The sequence below is a fragment of the Notamacropus eugenii genome, chromosome 2 (genome assembly GCF_028372415.1).
Source record: "Notamacropus eugenii isolate mMacEug1 chromosome 2, mMacEug1.pri_v2, whole genome shotgun sequence".
NCBI classification, from domain to species: domain Eukaryota; kingdom Metazoa; phylum Chordata; class Mammalia; order Diprotodontia; family Macropodidae; genus Notamacropus; species Notamacropus eugenii.
Window position 1 is genome coordinate 370,019,885 of NC_092873.1, and position 13,555 is coordinate 370,033,439.

At 38.2% G+C, this 13,555-nt stretch overlaps 1 long non-coding RNA gene across 1 annotated transcript in view; it reads right to left on the bottom strand.

Moving 5' to 3' along the window:
* Positions 1–3,240: 3,240 nt before the first annotated feature.
* LOC140524045 (uncharacterized) overlaps positions 3,241–13,555 on the bottom strand; it is a 70,002-nt gene continuing 59,687 nt past the window's right edge. The window contains exons 4-5 of the long non-coding RNA XR_011973549.1: positions 12,793–12,938; positions 3,241–3,786 (exon numbers count right to left, since the gene is read on the bottom strand). This is a non-coding gene — a long non-coding RNA (uncharacterized lncRNA). The remainder of the gene's footprint in view (positions 3,787–12,792; positions 12,939–13,555) is intronic.

A 13,555-nucleotide genomic window follows, 5' to 3' on the forward strand; every position in this document is an offset into this window, starting at 1 on the left:
CCCTAAGTTTCCAGTCCCAAATCTCAGAAACTGGGGTTGTTCTAAATCTGACAGTTCAAGAGAGGTGGAGAAACCCAAGTGTTCCAAGAATAATGACATTTTTTTCCCATAGCATTCCAAAACTAAGACAGCCCCATGTCCACCACCACTTAGAAACTGTTCCTCTCTCCAGAGGAGTGTGGAGCTGTCCAACTGAAGCTAATTTAGGGGATGCTGGAAAGCTAGACTGACCTCTTGCTCTCAGGAGTGGAAACATGCCTACAACTCACAAGCCTCTGAGTGCTGTAAATTCCCAGACTCTTTGGGAAGACCAAAGCTTCTTCATTCTTCTAACATCTGAAACTCCTGTCTGACCTAGCTCACATTTTTTTGCCTGTCCTTCAAATACTGTGGTTGTCTGGTATTGACTCATACTTCTGATCAAGATATCATCTTCTGCGTCCAGCTCTACTTCTTAGTAACTGACTCCTGACTCTATACGATTCACCTGATGCATCTGGTCCTAGCCTTGCTCCATTCCTTAGCTCTGGAAAACTTAGCATGTACCACGGGGACCCTTAATTGTTATCCTGGCATTGAGCTAGGTGGGGAATTGTACTCTGTGCTAGTAAAGCCAAGTCCTCCCAAAATGAACAGATTCCCATCACTCTTACTTGTAGGAATTATACTTGCCTCTAAATAGTGTTTTTAAATACTTGGAGGGGCAGCTAGATGGCACGGTGGGTAGAGTACTGGCCCTGGAGTAGGGAGGACCTGAGTTCAAATTTGACCTCAGACACTAGCAGTGTGACCCTCAGGAAGCCTCAATGGCCACCAAAAAAAAAAAACTTGGAGCACTTTCAAATCCATTTTTATTTTATTTAATCCTCAAATCAAGCCTTTGAGATAGGGAGGGGAGAATTTGGGGCATGAGGGTGGTGAGGAAATCATACTAAAGAGAAACAGCTCTCAGGTGAAGAAATTTCTTTTGCAAACAAAGACCAGTAATATTTCTTCCATTTTCTTAGAAAGCTACCCGAAGGTACTGAAGGGTTAAGTGACTTCACTGGCATTACAAAACCAGTGTGTCAGAGGTAGGATGTGAACCTAGATCTGACTCCAAGGCTGACTCTCAATCCACTCTGCAACCTTGTCTTTATGGGAGGTTAGTTAACCTTACTCTTGTTCTCATTTTGGAAATTAATAAACAAAAGCCCAAAGAAACTTGCCTGAGGTCATAAACCAAAGTACTGGAAGCCCAGGGACTTCCATAGAAAACTGTCATTTCCAACAAACAACAGAGTGAGAAGACCATCTAGTACTCCCTTCATTTTACAAATAAGAAAATTGAGACCCAGAGAGATAAAGTAACTCAGATTTACCCACAGTTGTTTGTCTTTTGTTCTTGAAGAGGACCATGATACCAGGAAGATGATGCCATGACTTGCAAGTGGACTGGATTTAAGTGAGGCAGGGCTGTGCAAGGTCACCAGCCTCATCTTCTCCTCTGGAGCCATCTGGGTCCAGTGGCAAGACATAGATCAGGATGACTAGAGATGGCTCCGATGTTGTGGGAGACTTTGGTCTTTTTAAACTAAGGTCTTTAACAGGTTGCAGTTTGATTGAGGCAATGACCATTCAGTGATTAAGAATAGGTAAGAAATAAGGCAGAAAATGGCCTCTTTACCTAGTCAAAAAAAAAAAAATCAACCTGGGAGGGGACAACCCAACATTAGACAGGTAGTAAAGCAGAGATCTGGAATTTGAATGTGGTTCCTCTCTCCTACTAAATCCAATACTCTTTCTACAATCCCTCACTAACTCAGAGTCAATTTTTTTTAATTTTAAAAAAATATGTAGGAGAGAATTCTGGGAACATGGTGGAACAGGTCAGAAAGCTTTCAGCTCTCCAAATTTCCTCCACCAAAAAAAAGAAAATAGAAAAGACAGAGAGAATGTAGGGCTGCAGAAATAAAACAGGAGTCCAAGTAAAGCAGTTGTCCTCCAAAAGACAATTTGGGAACTACCCCAGGGAAGACCCAACCTCCCGGGGTGGAGAAAGGGCTGGAGTGAAGTGCAAACACCTCCAGGCTGACTCTTTGGAATCAACAAACAATAAGCCCTGGAAGCAGCTGGGTTGGGAGGCAGCCTCAGTCTTAGGAACTGTCACCTCTTGGAGTGTGGGTGTAAGAAGGTGAAGATTGAAAGACCTCCCATGCTCAAGAAGCCTCAAGCACAGCTGTGCTGACCAGAGGCATCCTGGACCTCAGCTGTGGCTTTTGGGGAGGAGTTAGCAGATGCCCGGTGAGTGCAGTAGCAGAGGGTCAGGGACCCTGCTGGCTAAGGGCACTTGCAGGAGAGCAGAGTTCCTGGTTTCATTTCCTGGGCAGAGAGGACACCTATGGTTTGCAGCCACTGGGGGGAGGACAGGAAGAAAGAGGGTTTGTGAGACAGCATGGTTTGAAGCCCTAGCAAGGTTGGCCCTCCAGAGAGACCTCAGAAAATAACAGAAGGACTTGAGGCTTGAGGACTGGAACCTGATTATATTAATAGCTGCTTAAAAATAAAAATAACTATGCAAAAGAGAAAGAATCCAACCGTAGATAGATATTGTGGGAATAGAGGAGATATTCAGAGGAAGATAGTGAAGCTGAAAAAAAAAAACAACACTCCTTTTCCAATGAGAAATGTCGAATGGTCGCAAGCACAAAAAGAGTTATTGGAAGAACTTAGAAATGACTTTAAAAATTAAATAAGAAAGATTAAAGAAAAATTAGAAAAAATAAAAGCAATCCAATAAAATCAAGAAAATTATGAAAAGAAAGCCAACCAACTGGAAATAGAGAATCAAAAAGTTAAGAAAATAATTCCTTGAAAGCTAAGATTGGGCAAAGGGAAGCCAATGACATTATAAGACATCAAGAAGTAACAAAACAAAATCAAAAGAATGAAAAAATAGAAGAGAATATAAAACATTTTATCAGAAAATCAATTCATCTGGAGAAGAGAACGAGAAGAAATAATATAAGAATAGTTAGACTACCTGAAAATTACAGTTAGAAAATAAAAAACTTGAGACAATATTCCAAGAAATCATCAAAGAAAATTGTCCTGAAGTTCTAGGACAAGAAGGCAAAACAGAAATAGAAAAAATCCATGAATCACCACCTGAAAGAGTTCCCAGGAGGAAAACTTACAGGAATATCATAGCCAAGTTTCTTTTTTTTCTCTTTTTTAAAAAAATTTATTTGTTTCCAGTTTTGTACAATCACTTCCATAAATCTTAGATTAAATCCCTTTCCCTCCTCCCTCCCTGAGACGGCATGCAATCTTATATGGGTTCTACATATATATTCTTATTAAATACATTTTCACATTAGTCATATTGCATGGAAGAATTAAAATGAATGGGAGAAACCATGAAAAAATCCAAACAAAATAAAACATAATATAAGAGAAAATATTCTGCTTCATTCTGAATTCTTCCATAGTTCTTTCTCTAGATGTGGATGGCATTTTACCTCAAGAATCCTTTGGGAATGTTTTAGGTCTTTGCATTGCTGTGAAGGGCTAAGTCCACCAGAAAAATTCCTCACACATTGAGGTTGTTGCTGTGTATAGTGATCTCCTGGTTCTGCAACTTTCACTCAGCATCAGTTCATATAAGTCCTTCCAGGCCTCTCTGAAGTCTTCCTGTTCATCATTTCTTATAACACAATAGTATTCCATTCATTACATTCATATACCACAACTTGTTCAGCCATTCCTCAATTGATGGGCATCCCCTCGATTTCCAGTTCTTGACCACTACAAAGAGAGCCGCTATAAATATTTTTGTACACATGGGACCCTTTCCCATTTTTATGATTTCTTTGGGATATAGTCCTAGAAGCAATATTGCTGGGTCAAAGGGTATGCACATTTTTGTAACCCTTTGGGCATAGTTCCAAATTGCCCTCCAGGATGGCTGGATTAGCTCACAGCTCCACCAACAATGAATGTGTTCCAACTCTCCCACATCTTCTCCAACATTTATCATCTTCCTGTTTTGTCATGTTAGACAATCTGATAGGTGTGATATGGTACCTCAGAGCTGTTTCGATTTGCATTTCTCTATCAATAGTGATTTAGAGCATTTTTTGTATGACTATAGATAGCTTTAATTTTTTCCTCTGAAAACTGCCTGTCATATCCTTTGTCCATTTATCAATTGGGGAATGACTTATATTCTTGTACATTTGACTCAGTTCTCTATACATTTTAGAAATGAGGCCTTTATCACAGATACCAGTTGCAAAAATTCTTTCTCAGTTTTCTGTTTTCCTCTAATCTTGGTTGCATTGGGTTTGTTTGTGCAAAACTTTTCAATTTAATGTAATCAAAATTATCCATTTTGCACTTCATAATGTTCTCTATCTCTTGTTTGGTCATATGTTTCTCCATTCTCCATAAATCTGACTATTTAAAATACACTATTCCTTGCACCCCTAATTTGTTTATAATATCAGTTTTTATACCTAGATCATGTATCCATTTGTATTTTATTCTTTTGTATGGTGTCAGGCATTGATCTATTCCCAGTTTCTGCCACACTGTTATCCAGTTTTCCCAGCAGTTTTTGTCAGACAGTGAGTTCTTATCCCATAGCCAAGTTTCAAAGCTCCCACGTTCAGGATAAAATATTGCAGCAACAAGAAAAAAACAATTAAAATATCATAGAGTTACAATAAGGAGTATGCAAGATCTAGAAGCTACTACATTGAAGGACCACAGGTCTTGGAATACTAAATTTTGTAGAGCAAAAGAGCAGGGGTTATGACCAAGGGTAACTTTACCCAGCAAAGTTAAGTATAATCCTGAATGGGAAAAAAATGGACATTTAACAAACAGAAAGACTTTCAGATATTTGTGACAAAAACAATAGAACTTAACGGAAAATTCACCATATAGTAAGATCCAGGAGAAATATAAGGTAAATATCATTTGCATCCTGGGCCATCTCCATTTGTCCTGATGAATATCAGGCCATTGGACCCAGATGGCTCAGGAGAAGAAAGTGAGGCTGGTGACCTTGCACAGCCCGCCCTCACTCAAATCAGAGTCAACTGCAAATCATGTCATCATCTTGATGTCATGGTTCTCTTTGAGAACGAAGGATAAACACAACCAACAATCACAAGGTAAATATCAAAGACCAATTATAAGGGATTCAATAAGGTCAAATTGTTTACTTCTTAGAAGTAGAAATGTCATCAGTATGCTTATGACTGTCATTATTTGGGCAGTTTGAAAGAAACACTTGGGCTAGGCTGTGTAGGATGGGGTGATTCAAAAAAAATAAAACTGTGTAGGGAGAGATAAAGCAATGATTATCTCATATAAATGAGACATGAAAGGAACAACTGACACAGAAGAAGCAAGTGAGTTGGGGCAGGGAAGGCAGTAGTGCTGGAAATTTTCATTGGGAATTGTTTTAAAAAAGAACATTTATATTTCGATGAGTATAAAAGTCTTCTAAATTCAGAAAGAAATAAGAGGGTAAGAGGGTAAGGTGGTGGGAGAGGATAAGGGAGGGACTGGGTAGGTTGAGGAAAGGAGGGCAAGGTAGTGAGTAGAAGTGAATTAGAGGAATGAGGAGGAATACAGTAAATAGGGTGAGAAGGATAGTGAGGAGAAATAGGAAGGAAATGCACAACAAATAATTATAGCTAAGAATGTGAAGGGAATGAATTTACCCATAAAACAGAAACAGTTAACAGATTAAAAATCTGAATTCAACAACATGTTGCTTTCAGGAAACACAATAAAAATGATAGATACATACAAAGATAGAAGAAAGGGCTAGAGTAGAATTTATTGTGTAAAAAAAAATAGGGACAGTAATCACGATCTCAGACAAAGTTAAAATAGATTTAATCAAAAGAAAAAATAAGGAAACTCTATTCGATATCACTAACGTTATTCAATATTGTTTTCGAATATTTAAAATAACTAGACTCTATTAAATGTTTGTGAGTATACCTACCAAAACAGATACAGGAACTGCAGGGACATAATTATAAAACACTTTTTTTTTTTACAAATAAAGTCAGATTTAAATAATTGAAGTAATATTTATTATTCATGAGTAGGTAAAGTCAATATAATTTTTAAAATGACAATTTTCCCTAACTAATGTATTTATTCAATGCCATCCCAATTAAATTACTAAAAAAAAATTTTTCCTGAATTAGAAAAAATAATTGCAAAGTTCATTTGGAAGAACATAAGGTCAGGAATTTCAAAGAAACCAGGATAAAAGATGTAAAGGAAGGATATTTTTGGAGTATCAGACCTTAAATTATATTATAAGGTGAGAGCATTGTTGAAGTGTAAAATAGATAATTTCAATTATTTTAAATTAAGATTTTCTTACATAAACAAAATCAATGTAGCCAAGAATAGAAGGAATGCAGAAAATTGAGGAGAGAAACCTTTCATGGACAATCTCTCAGATAGGATGTGTTTGTCTTGGAATACTACTGTGGCATAGGAGATGATGAGACTGTTGATCTAGAAAAACATAGAAAGACTTGAACCTATGAAGGAAGATGCTTTCCACCTCCAGAAAAAGAGATGACAAGTGGAAATATGCATAGTATGGTTGTACATAGGTGTAAATGAGTGTATATGTGTATGTTTACAGGTACATATGTATATATCTTTATAACATGCATTTAACTGTAGCTTTCTTTAGGGGGAAAGGAGAGAAAAAAATAAAGTTAAAATTACACTATAGAGAACAAAATAAAACCTAAAAGGAAGTAAAGAAAAGTTGGATAGCTTTGAAAACCATATGTAATTTTTGTATCATTATATTCTATATCATTATTCTTATTATTACACATTACTTATATTCATAGGTCTTCTTGAAGTAGAAATTTATTGTTTTATATTGAATTCTTTCTTATGTTCTACTGTGTACGTGAAAATGTTCTTTTTTCTTTTCTCATTTTGTGTTTAAGTTTAAAATGAATAAAAAAATTCTCAAACAAAAAAGAATGATATCCTTCTGCCACTTAAGATATTTTTCCATGGCGTCCGTAAGAGAAGTCAGGGAATTTGTAGTCAGAGAATTCAGACCAATTTTTGTATTAGCCTAAGCAAAAATCTAATTAAGAAAGTAAATCTACTGGAAAAAATATATATTCCAAAGCCTAACACTGAGAACTTTCTGATCATGCATTAGCACAAATCAATAAGAATTGTATATAAAGAGAGATAGCAATCCTTTCTTCTCAGTCTAATGGATATTTAGCAAGTGCAGGCTATTAGGAGGTGTACTAGCTAGAGATCTGGTCCCAGAGTCAGGAAGACCTGAGTTCATTCCTGACTCAAATTCTTACTTAGCTCTGTGACCCCAGAAAAGTCATTGAACCTCTCTATGTCTCAGTTTCCATTTCTACAAAATGGGGATAATAATAGCACCTACCATACAGGGTTGTTGTAAGGATCAAATGATTTCACATATTTAAAGAACCTTGCAAACCTTCAAACACTTTATAAATGCTAGTTATTATTAAGTGCTTTATTATGTGTCAGGTGCTGTGGATATGGAGATAAAATAGCCCTTCCTCCAAGGAGCTTATAGTCTATTGGGTACAGTCACTTGCCTATGACAGAGGTCAGCTTTGGACTTTGGTAGCCCTGCTTCCAGGATTGACATTCTATCCACTATGTCATATTGTCCCACCAGCTTTTTAGGAGATTAGCCTTAGTCTTGGGCAGAGACAAATGTTTGAAATGAGGAGATTGGAATCAGATCCCAGGCAGCTCTAAAATCCTATGATTGGTGACATAGAGTCAGTGTGATTTATCCATGGCTCCATCATGCCACCCTACAATTAGAATGCACAGTAATGTTAAAATAAGAATTAACCAAGTCACTCTAGATCCACTACTCTAGATACTGGGTCCTATGCTCCCTCTCCGCCTGCCTTTTTTCTAGTTTTTTAGTTGCATGCCCAATTCATTGATCTGCTTTTTCTCTGTTTTGTTGACTTAAGCATTTAGAGATATATATTTTCATGTAAGACGTATATTTTCCACTTTAGCTGCATCCCATAAATTTTGTATGTTGTCGCATCTACACAAAAATTGACCATGTATTAGGACATAAAATTTCACAATCAAATGCAGAAAGGCAGAAATAACAAGTCCATCCTTTTCAGATCATAACGCCATAAAAATGACATTCAGTAATGGGCAATGGAAAGATAGATTAAAAATTAATTGGAAACTAAATCTAATCCTAAAAAATAAGTGGGTCAAAGAAGAAATCATAGAAACAATCACTAATTATGTTAAAGAAAACGACAACAATGGGTTTTATGCTTCCTAACCAGCCGGAGAATACTGTCTGAGCCTTAAAAGTCTAAAGCTTTCCAATGGTTTTTGTTGTTGTTATTGATGTTCAGTCATCACCAACTCTTCCTGACCCCCTTTTTAAAAATTAAGTAATTTATTTGTTTTCAGTGTTCTACAGTCATTTCCATATCTTATAGTTTTCTTCCTCTTTCCCCCACTTTTCCCCTTCCTTCTCCCCTCCCTCCCCGAGACAACGTGCAATCTTATATAGGTTCTACACATACATTCTTATTGAATATATTTTCCCCTTAGTCATATATTGCACAGAAGAATTAAAATGAATGGGGAAAACCATACAACAAAACAAAACATAACACAAGAGAAAATGGTCTGCTTCATTCTGTGATCCAATTTCATTGTTCTTTCTTTGAATATGGAAGGCATTTTGCCTCAAAAGTCCATTGGGAATTTTTTTAGGTCCTTTCATTGCTGTGAAGGACTAAGTCTACCAGAAAAATTCCTCACACACTGTGGTTGTTGCTGTGTACAAAGTTCTCCTGGTTCTGCTTCTTTCACTTGGCATCAATTCATATAGGTCCTTCCAGGTCTCTCTGAAGTCTTCCTGTTCATCATTTCTTATAGCACAATAGTATTTCCTGACCCCTTTTGAGGGATGCTGGAGTGGTTTGCCATTTCCTTCCCCAGCTCATTTTGTAGATGAGGAAATTGAGGCAAATAGGGTTAAGTGACTTGCCCAAAGTCACACAGCTAGTACGTGTCTGAGGCTGGATTTGAACTTAAGTCTTCCTGACTCCAGGTCTGGCACTCTACTGTGGCACCTAGCTGCCAATATTAGTGACTCCCCCAAAACCAAGGTGGAAATCATACAGTGGGGAAAGCACTCAATTTAAAGTACAAGGCTCTGGATTCAAGAATCAGAACCCAGTTACTTCTGTTCTGCCAGTTAATACTTATTTGACTTCCAGCAAGTTTCTGTCATTGCATTTAATTTACTCAAGGCCTCATTCAAGGATTTTCTTTTCCTCTGCTTCTGCTGTAGCTCAGAAATTGCTACCTACGGCAAAGTCTCTAGTTTTAAACTCATTTCTCAAGTCAATCTTCTTAAACTATACATTAAATATTGATCAGCCCCAGAGAGACCAAATACATTTAGTATAGATACATTCAATTCGCACCAGAATCATTGAGCCTATAAACCAGGCCATGTCCCATTGAAGGAGTTCCCACTGGAGATGATGATGGACAAGACTGACTTTTGAGCTGGCCCCCTTGCCCTTGGGAATTCTCAGGGTCATACTCAGGAGCCTGCTTTCTTGCTGGCCTCAGACGCTCCCTAGCTGTGGAGCCCTGCACAAGTCACTTAACCCTGTTTGCCTCAGTTTTCCCGTCTGTAAAATGAGCTGTGAGATTCAAGACAGAAATGAAGATCATACATATAATAAAATAGTCATTTTTAGCCATATCTGACTCTTTGTGACCCCTTTTGGATTTTTCTTATAAAAGATACTGGAGTGGTTTGCCATTTTCTTCTCCATATGGGGAAACTGAGGCAAATAGAGTTAAATGACTTGCCCAGAATCACACAGCTAATGAATAAGGCTGGATTTAAACTCAAGTCTTCCTGATTCCAGGTCCAGAACTCTATCCAGTGCATCACCTAGTTATTATTGCACCATACTATTGTACCATAAGAAACAACAAACATGAAGAATTCAGAGAAACAAAGGAAACTTTATATAAAGTGATACAGATTGAAGGAAAACCAATAAAATAATACATAGAACTACAACAATGTAAACAGAAAAAACACAATAAATAAAATGAAACTGTATATTGTGTAATTATAATGACTAAGTTTGGCCTTAGGAAAGAGGTGAGAAAGCTTCCTTTGGGTCCTTCCTTTTACTGATGAGGCAGGATATCGTGGATATGAAATGTTACATATACTGTCAGACACTGTTGTGGAGGTAGCAGGTTTGGCTGAACTATTTTTTCTTTCTGTTTTTCAATCTTTTTTAGCAAGGGGAATATAACTGGATAGGGGAGGAAGAGGAGGAGGGATATATTTGGAAAAGAATGTGATGTTAAAGTAAAATAAAAAGATATCACTTTTTTATAAAAAACCCTATTAAAAAATAATGACCTCTAAAGTCCCTAAGTTTCCCTCTTTCTTTTCCTCTTCATTCCCCTGTCTTTCATATATATGTATATATACAAGGAGAATGTGTGCATACATATATATGTATATGATATATACATACGTGTGTATACATATATTGTATATGTACATACGTATATATGTACAAAAACATACATTATAGATAGATAGAGATGAGACAGATATCTCTCTGCCCATCTATATTTCTATCTATATCTGTTGTTATTCAGTCATTTCAGTAGAGTCCAACTCTCTGTGACTCCATTTGGGGTTTTCTTGGCAGAGATACTGTAGTGGTTTGCCATTTCCTTCTCTTGCCCATTTTACAGAAGAGGAAACTGAGGCACATAGGGGTAAGTGACTTGGCCAGGATCATAGTTAGTAAATGTCTGAGGTTAGATTTGAACTCAAGAAGAAGTCTTCCTGACTCCAGACCCCTGTGCACTATGGTGCCACCTATGTGCTCTTATCTATTTTTGTTGTTCAATTACTTCAGTCATGTCTAATTCTTCATGACCCCCTTGGGGGTTTTCTTGGCAAAGACACTGGAGTGGTTTGTCCTTTCCTTCTCCAGCTCATTTTACAGATGAGGAAACTGAGGTAAACAGGTTAAGTGACTTGTGCAGGTAGGGTCGCTCACGCAGCTACTGTCTGAGGCCAGATTTGAACTCAGAAAGATGAGTCTTCCTGACTCCAGGCTTGGTTACTCCATCCACTTCACTACCTAGCTGTCCATGCTCCTATGTATATCTATATGTCTATTTATATCTGCAGCCACAAAACAGTCCCTGATCTCAAGGTGCTGATGTTCTGCTGAGATTTCTGTCATGTCTCAGAGTTATGTTGCCCTTTCAAGTCACAGAGATGAGACCAACTTATAAGACTGCTGTCATGAAAGGCCTCCCAGCAGGATACCGTACATATAGTATAACATATATGCAAAGGTCGAAATCACCCAATCCCATTTGAGTCTTCATCTGTTGAGCTCATAACTCGATCAACCATCCAAGAATAGATTTTAAACTAAATGCACAAAATCCTTCATGCAGTGATTTTATCCTGCTTCTCCTCCTCCCCCCACCCAAGGACTGTCTCTGTTAGCAAGTTCACCAGAAGTAGACTTCTTCTAGAAATTGAAGCAGTTGAGAGCATTCTCAAGTGAGACATTCAAGCTAAATTCTCTCAAAGAGACCATTTGGGAGAGAAGCAGGAGGAAGAGATCTCAGCTCTGGTCTTGATCTAGTTTTTCCTTCTCCCTTTTCAGCTAGAGAAGTACTTTGTGAGCTTTGAAAAATCCACAGGATGTAAGACTTCCCATCCTCCCACCAATGTCCTAATGGTACCCCTGATCAGCTGGCAGCAAGGTCTGCAACAGGAACCAAGTTCAGACTGGGCCTAGGTTCAAGGCCCCAAGGAGACCAGCAGAGAAACCTCTCATACCAAAGGGCAACATCTTGAGGCCCCAGGGAATGGAAGAAAAGGACTTCCAGAAGCCAGGAGGTGTGGGTTACACCTTTTCTATGTTTGTTCTCAAATCTTCACCCCACTTTTCTTTGGAACCTCTATATACTTGTGGGAGAATGTATCACAGAATTGGGGGGAGGGGCGTCGTACCAACTGCTCTTATTATACTACCTTAGTATATACCCATCTCTAAAAGCCATTTAAGGTTGGCTGACCAAATCAATTGCCAGCTGATATTATTGGGCACAACATACCCATAAGGGCTTGAGGTAATGGTATCAGAGAAACACATTTGACTTCTCCTAGAACTCTGAGGGGAAGATGTAGACTTGCTTCAGGACCCTGTGAGATTAGAAGCTGGCAAAAGGAACTCCAAAGTGTATATGGGCTACATTCAGATCATGTATGAGATACTATCACATATGAGATACACTACTATATTTGTTTAAGTTTATGAATAATATTTTATTCTCCCCAATTACGCATCAAACAATTTTTAACATTCATTTTTCAACATTTTCTGTTCCGTATTCTCTCTTTTCCCTACCTGAGACAGTAAGCAACTTGATATAGGTCATACATTGCACTGCTATTTTCAAATCAAAGGGAAGGAAGTGCGGGAGGTGGGGGATCCCTCTACAATGTTTTTGCCTTTTCTTCCCTTGTTACAATCTTCTCTTGTATTTAATTTCAGAATAGAGAAAATCCTCTAGGTGTCTACCACAGACTAGAGAGGCAACTAGGTGACACAAGTGAGTAGAGCACTGGACTTAGAACCAGAAAGACTCATCTTTATGAGTTCAAAACCAGCCTCAGATACTTACTAGCTGCATGATCCTCGGCAACTCACTTAACCCTGTTGACCTCAGTTTTCTTATCTGTAAAATGAACTGGAGAAGGAAATGGCAAACCATTCCAGTATCTTTGCCAAAATAAAACTCCAAATGGGATCATGAAGAGTCAGACACAGCTGAAAAAAGACAAAAAAAGAAAGGGAAAAAATATGATGCTATGATGTCAATACTGCACACCCATGAACCCACCACCTCTATCAAGAGCAGATATTATTGCATCCTGGGCCATCTCCAGTCATCCTGATGAATATCTGGTCACTGGATCCGGATGGCTCTGGAGGAGAAGTGAGGCTGGTGACCTGCACAGCCCTCCCTCACTCAAGAAAAAGTCAAGTGCAAGTTGTGCCATCTTTTCACTGATGTCATGGTCCTCTTTGAAAACGAAGAACAAATAATACAGCAATAATCTCAATCAGCACTTTGTTAACATCAGGAAAGCTTTCCAATGATCCTCTTAGAAATCTGAGATTTGATACACTGATCAATTTAGATCAAGAGGCGACATTTTTGCCTGTGAAATGAAAGCAGTGAACATTTGGCTTTCCTGTGTTCCTGACGTCTGGCTGCTCACTCGTGTGTCAGAGACACACAGCAGAGAAAGAACTTTAGGTCAGCGGGGGAGCTCCCTTTGCTGTGACACATTTTTGTGAGATGGAATCAATATCCATAAGATCGCCAGCCTGCCTGCTCACTGCCAAGAGAGCACAGGAGGGGAGAGAAGACAAGCAGGAAA